The following is a 6,898-nucleotide window of genomic DNA, read 5'->3' as shown; positions in this document are numbered from 1 at the left end:
TTTTCCAGACTTGGAGATTTCTTCTCCATCCTTCACTTGCCTCTGCACTCTCTCAAAATAAGTTCACTGGCAGCCCCCAAACCAAGCGATCTCATTAGACAACCCTACAAGTCTCTTTGCTCACCACTCTAAGAGAAAAACTGTGCTTGTTTTCAACTTCAAGAACATACCACAGCATAGTGCCCTGCCCCCGTGGGCCTTTCGCTACACAGCGCTGTTTCTAAACTGTTGGAAACCCAGCTAGAGTTCTTCCTTAAGGAACAGTCAGAAATCCTCACCGTCAACCATCATCCGTTGCCTGTCATCCAAGCAGGAGGACTCGAGCCAGCAGCCTGGAGCAGGCCAGCTCGTGAGGAAATGGTCCGGAGAGTCACAGAACATCTCCTTATCTGGTCAAACTTCACTAATTACACAGCCGGAGAAAAATGAGGTGCAAAGAAATAAAGTCACACAGTTAAAGTCATGTCGCAAGTTACCGGAAGAATGATTACCATCAAGAATAAGTAACAAGAGCTTACCATCCACTTTCCCATGGTTTCTTCTTAGGAAAAAAAAAAAAAAAGCTGTGTCATGGGTGAGCCTTTAGCCTAGCAGTTAAGACTCTTATAGTCCCGTGTGCCATTACCTGGATTTGATACTCAGCCCTGCTGATGAAGACCCCGGGGTGCAGTGGTGACTGCTCAAATAATAAATATGTTAAATACATACAGCATGATATAACACATCTATATAATATAGAAAAAAGGTGACATAAAGGCTGGCATTGTGACATAGCATGTTAAGCTGCTGCTTGCAATGCTTACATCACACAGCAGAGTCTCCGTTCAAGTCTTGGATACTTCACTTCTTATCCAATTTCCTGTAAATGTTCCTGGAAAATCAACAGACGATGAGCCAAGTGCTTGGCTCCCAACAACACACACAGGACACCTGGATGGAGTTCCTGGTTCCTAGCTCAGACCTGGTCCAATCTTTGGTTGCTACAGACACTTACAGAGTGAATCATTGGATGGAAGATCTTTCTCTCTCCCTTTCAAATAAAGACATAAATAGTTTTTCGAAAAATAATGTGACATACAGGCTAGACTGTGGTACCCCTCCACCGCCCCAGCAGATGCATGATCTAGAGCTGGGAGGAGACCTGCTAGGGGAACTGTGGGCACTCCCCTGCTGGGTCACAGCTTCCACTGGTGAGCATGAAAGCCAGGACAAGGGGCAGCCAAGCTGGTAAAGGCAGCCACACCCATCGGCACACATACAGGCTGGATCCGGGGACAAGTTGGGTATTCATGGTAGCCAGATAGGATGTGGGACAGACCAGGCAAGGCCATAACACAAGTCAGCACACGCAGAATCTGGGGCTCAGGGGAAGCCTGGTAAGGGTTATTGAGGGTCATCCTAACTCAGCCATGGCACCAACTAGTATGCATGATGACCTGGTGTGTGGCAGGTTTGGCTGGGCTGAACTATGTAGCAGCACCTGTCAGTTCCCAAGAGAGATGGGGCTAGGGGCAGAACTGACCAGGCAACTGGTGCAGGTGAGGGACTGAATCTGACCTTGTATTAGCTGGCTCACACAAGAGTCAAGCCTGAGGTCACCCCAGGCAAAATTTTCTTGGGAGAGTCAAACCCCCATCACAGGGGAAAAATCACAAGATATGTGGCCCATCCTTGAAGAGCATGTATCTGGACTAGGCCTCTTCAGTTGCTGAGGCCTATCCAGTGGAGAGCATGCCCACTACACACAGGGGAACAAGACAGCCAGCTCGTCTAGGCCAGCAGGGAACATTGACTGCCTCGACAGAGGATAGAAGCCAGAACAGGCTGGACAATTCTTTTGGCCAAACTTTGCAGCAGTTTCCTGGGTCTGTGAACGCACTTAAGGGGGCTTGGTCAGCCTATAGACCCTGGGAAGATTTTCTCATAGCTAATGCAATGAAACCAACGATGTCTCAGACCTATCAAAACTACTCAAGCAATACCCTCAGTACACTGTTTCCCCACATTGAGGTCTCTAAGGCTTCATCAAATGACAGTCCCTCATCTCCAGGCGCTGATGTAGTTAGACAGCAAGGAGAGGACCACTCCCCTCCTGACCCTGTGGACACAGAAGAGGGGAAATAAAGGAAAAAGAACTGAAAAATCTGCCCCACCCTTCTTCCTCCATACCTTGATCCTCCCTAACCAGAGACCCTCATGGACATGTATCACTCTCAACTAGGTAAACAATATTAAAAACAAAACAGAAAAAGGGTTTTTTAAAAATAACATAACATGACTATTACACTGTATTGTAGTTTTCCTGTGTCTCTACCCCTGACTCAGTGCAGCTTTATTAATATGATTGATACACTTCTTAACTTTCTTAACAGCTGCAGTATAAAGCTAATAGAACTAAACAATGTTTCACTGTTAACACCAGTACAGTCATTCTTCCCTTGGTCTGAACTTTCGCGATTCCCTGAACTGAAGTGAAAAAATTTACACTTATTTTGTTCGAATATAATCCACTATTTGCAAACAATAGGCTTAATTTATCAAAAATTGTATAATGTTACTGTGCAACTTAAAAGCTATGTGTTCTAAATTTATTGCATATGTAAAATTTGCATACATAAAATTTATTTTATGACTTTTTCAATTCCTTTTTAATATTTTTATTTATTGTTATTACTTCTCATTATATCATGTTGTAAGTGCATGGCTTCCCCCATTCCTCCTTTTCCTCCCTCCCATTCTCCTGCCCCTTCTTCCCTGTATGTTACAGTAATAGAGTCCTTCAGGTGCTGTCACAACTCCAACATTCTGCTATTTAAGTGTGTTGTGACATTTTTAATATTTTTTAATATTTTATGTATTCATTTTAATTTTATTTGAAAGATAAAGACAAAGATGTTCCATCTGCTGGTTCACTCCCCAAATGTCTGCAATGTCCAGGGTTGGACCAGGCCTAAACCAGGGCAAGAGAACTCATTCTGGATCTTCCATGTTAGTGGCAGGGACCCACGTTCTTGAGTCATCACACAGTGCCTCTAAGGATGTGCGTTAGCAGGAAGCCGAATAGAAACTGGAGCAACCAGAACTAGTTTCAGGCTCTGCAACATAGGATGTGGACGTCTCAAATAGCAAATTAATCACTAATATCACTGATATTTCCAATTCTTGGTATTTCCATTTCTTGATACATATTTGTGTAGAATAAAGAACTAAAACACTGACACTCCAGTATGTATCTTTATCACAAAATAAACATTCTGACTTAGATTTAGAGGTTCAACATTTAGAGATTGAAGGTTTATAGATTGCAATGTGCTTTTACACATGTACTCAAATTTGAAATTTGTGTCTTGCCTGTGAATTGTTCTACCCTATAAATGGACAAACAAAAGCTCAAGAAGTTAAACAAACACTATTTATTGAGGTGATCAGAAAACACTTAGAAGAAAGAGGAGGTGAAGAACAAAAATATGCAAAGACGATAGAGGTGCGTGGGGCACACAACTGTGTGAAAGATGGCCTGCAGGAAACAGACCCTAACCCTAACCCTAAGGTCTGACCCTAAGGTGAGCAGATTCGAGATAGGCTGTTTCCTTTTGCTAGCCAGTAGGGGGCATAGAACATTCACAAATCAATTTCCTCATCTGTGAAATGGGGTTAAGGATCAGACTTGCAAACTTCTTGACAGAACGAGATGAGATCATGTATTCAAAGCACTTAGAACATGCTTGGCTTGTTAGAAGCACTTTAAAAATACCGTTTCGGGGCTGCAGGAGGGAGCGTCTAGCTCGAATCCCGATCCCAGCCACCATGTGCTCATGGTGAGCTGGGCCTGGGCCTACCTGGATTCGGGAACTGCTTCCTTTCGGGTGAGTACACCAAGGGGGGGAGTCTCCGGGACTGGGTGGGTCCAGGGCCCACCCACCGCCCTCATTGGGCGGTGGATGGGATTGGGGTGGGGCGCAACCTTGGGCCTGCGGGTTTAAACTTCAGCAGCCGGGAGGCTGCTGTGGGCTGCAGGAGGGAGCGTCTAGCTCGGATCCCGATCCCAGCCACCATGTGCTCATGGTGAGCTGGGCCTGGGCGGCCAGTGCGCCATTTGGCGCCAGGTTGTGCCTGCTTGCCACCCGGCCGGGGAGCTCTGGGATACTGGTTGTCTGAATCATTGCTTAGGTAGCTCCAGGCTGACCACACTGTTTTTGGGATCCGAGTCAATCCTAAAGATTCCCAATGCCAGTAACTCTTCCTTTGAAGACCTTCTAATCACTTAACAATGCTGAGCTCTGAAATTGGTAATGGAACGGAATGTACTGGGCAGGACTAAGCAAACCTTAGCCTACAAGCAAAACTTGAAACCAGCATGGAGCACAGGTCATACCGAGCTAGGCTCTTGCACCTACTGGTCCTCAGAGCAACCACAGGCAGGTGCGCAATTTACGGCTAGGAACAGGCCCAAATGGGGAGGTAAGGGGACACCCTAACTGGGTTGAGGTTCCCACCAAGGGGTGCGTGTGCTGGAATGGGGGCTGCGTTCTATCTAGGAAACAGTCATAGTCACCCAAGGCACTAGTGTGAGCTGGGATTGGATGCACCAGGCCAGTTCAGACCCCAACACCATCTGGTGTCATGGAGAACCAGGGTAGACGTGGGACTGACTAGGCTGGGTCTCAACCCCCTACTAAGTCATGTGTGAGCTGTATGTGGGTATGGAAGAGCCATGGCTGGGCTGAAACATCCAACAAGAACCAGAATGGGGTGAAAGCCAGCCAGGAAAAGCCACTGTTCCTATTAGGACAGGAGGTGAACTGAGTAGGGTTGGCTCAAGGACCCCCTGGTATGCACAAAATCTGGCATTGGGAGGGGTTCTGATGGAGGAGCCTGGGCAACTCCTCTGGCAGGACACAGTCCCTGCAGGTTAGCACAAGAAGCATGATAGGAAACAGCCCAGAATAGGCCATGGAAAGTTTCCCACTGGCACACATTTGGCATGGGTCAGGAGCAGACCAGGCTGAATCAGTTCATGTCACCCACTGGCAAATCCGATCACCAGAACAGAGTGTGGAATGAGCCGGATTTGGTCGCGACAAAACCAGTACACATTATGGAATGCCAGGGCGAGGTTGCCTGTACTGGATTTGACTGCAGCACCCAACCAGCACACGTGAGATCCAGGAAGGGAGGGGCAGAGCTGGCAAGGGGATTAAGGGGCTGGTCCCCTCCCCAGACAGCTACTCCCACTGGAGAGCTTGGGCTGGGATGAGGACAGACCAGACTAAGCAAGGCTGCAACACCTGTGCGCTGCATGTGGACTAGATCAGGGAAAAGCCAGGCTGTGCTGATTATTCCTGCTGGTGCAGGCATAAATTAGAGCGGGTGAGGGATGTTTGGGCTTGGCCGCAGCATCAGCTGGCAGAAGCTGGCACTGGGGACTAATTCTGTCAAGTCAAATCACAGAACCACCTAAAGAGTGCATAAACCGGGACTGAGAGAGACCTGGGAGGGAAAAAGTGGGTTCCCCCTTCCTGGGTCACTAGTCCCGTGGGAGGGCATGAAAACTAGGACGGGGGCTGGGGTGGCTAGACAGAGAGGCACTCAACAACGTCTGTGAGGGCTGGATGGTTGAATTGGTTAGATGGAACTAAGCTTTAATACCCATTGACAAGTACAAGAGCCAAATGGGATGGGGGACAGACTGGTCTACTGCTACACATACTGGCAAACCAGGGTAGGGGGCGGGCCTGGTGGGGGTTATTGTGGGTCGCCCCGACTAGGCTGCAGCTCCCACTGGTTGATGTAAGGGCCGAGTATGTGCTGGGCAGAACCAGACTGGACTGCAACACCCATTGGTTCCAGTGCAATTCGGGACTGAAAACAGAACCAACCCAGCAATTGAAACCACCAGCTGATCGGGGTGATGGACTGTGCTGGGCCCTGTGCTTTCTAGAACATATAGGAATCTAGTGTGGGAATACCTCGAAGTTTCTTTCTCCCCAATTGAACTGCTGAACTCAGAACTCTAACCAAGATAAGACAGAAGACAGAACAGGTCAATCATTCATCTCAGCTGTATATTGTTGGCAGCGAAATATGGGGCAAACGGAGACTTTATGATGGACCATATCAATCAGTGGATGACCTCATCGAGCGAAACTGGCAGCAATTCATAACTGGAGAACTATTAACACCACTCGAGCACATATCTCAGAGCATGCCCCACATCCGGGACTTGGGGTGGGCAGGAAACCGGGTGGGGCTTCTCCCTCAATATTCCCCTTTACCTCAGATACATGATGGAAACAATATGAACATAATAGTATTACCCACTTCCCTATCCCCCTGAACCTTTTTTTTTAACCGTAATTAACTATGTAACCATTGTCAACAACAATACAATAAAATAAATTTAAAAAAAAATACCGTTTCACTTCTTCACTGCATCCTCCAATTCCTCGAAACTTCCAGGGCACCAGAATCAACCCTCTTTTCCTTTCTTTTTTTTCTTTTCTTTTGTTTCTTTTTTTTTTTTTTTTTTTAAGATTTGCACTTATTCATATTGGAAAGCAGATCAGATTTACAGAGAAAAGGAAAGACACAGAGAAAGATCTTCTATGCACTGATTTACTCCCCAAATGAGCACAATGCCCAGAGCTAAGCTGATCTAAAGCCAGGAGTTTCCTCCAGATCTCCCACCTGGGTGCAGGGTCACAAGGCCTTGGGACATCCTCCACAGCTTTCCCAAGCCATAAACAGGGAGCTGGATGGAAAGTGGAGCAGCAGAAACACCGATCGGCATCCATATAGGATCCCAGAGCTTAAATTTAGCCACTGAGTGAGCCATCACACAGGGACCCCCTCCTTTTTCTAAAACCCATTAACTGCTACACTATAATTTGATTCTCAT

This window comes from Ochotona princeps, chromosome X (assembly GCF_030435755.1).
Source record: "Ochotona princeps isolate mOchPri1 chromosome X, mOchPri1.hap1, whole genome shotgun sequence".
Lineage (NCBI taxonomy): Eukaryota > Metazoa > Chordata > Mammalia > Lagomorpha > Ochotonidae > Ochotona > Ochotona princeps.
This window is presented reverse-complemented; position numbering follows the sequence as displayed.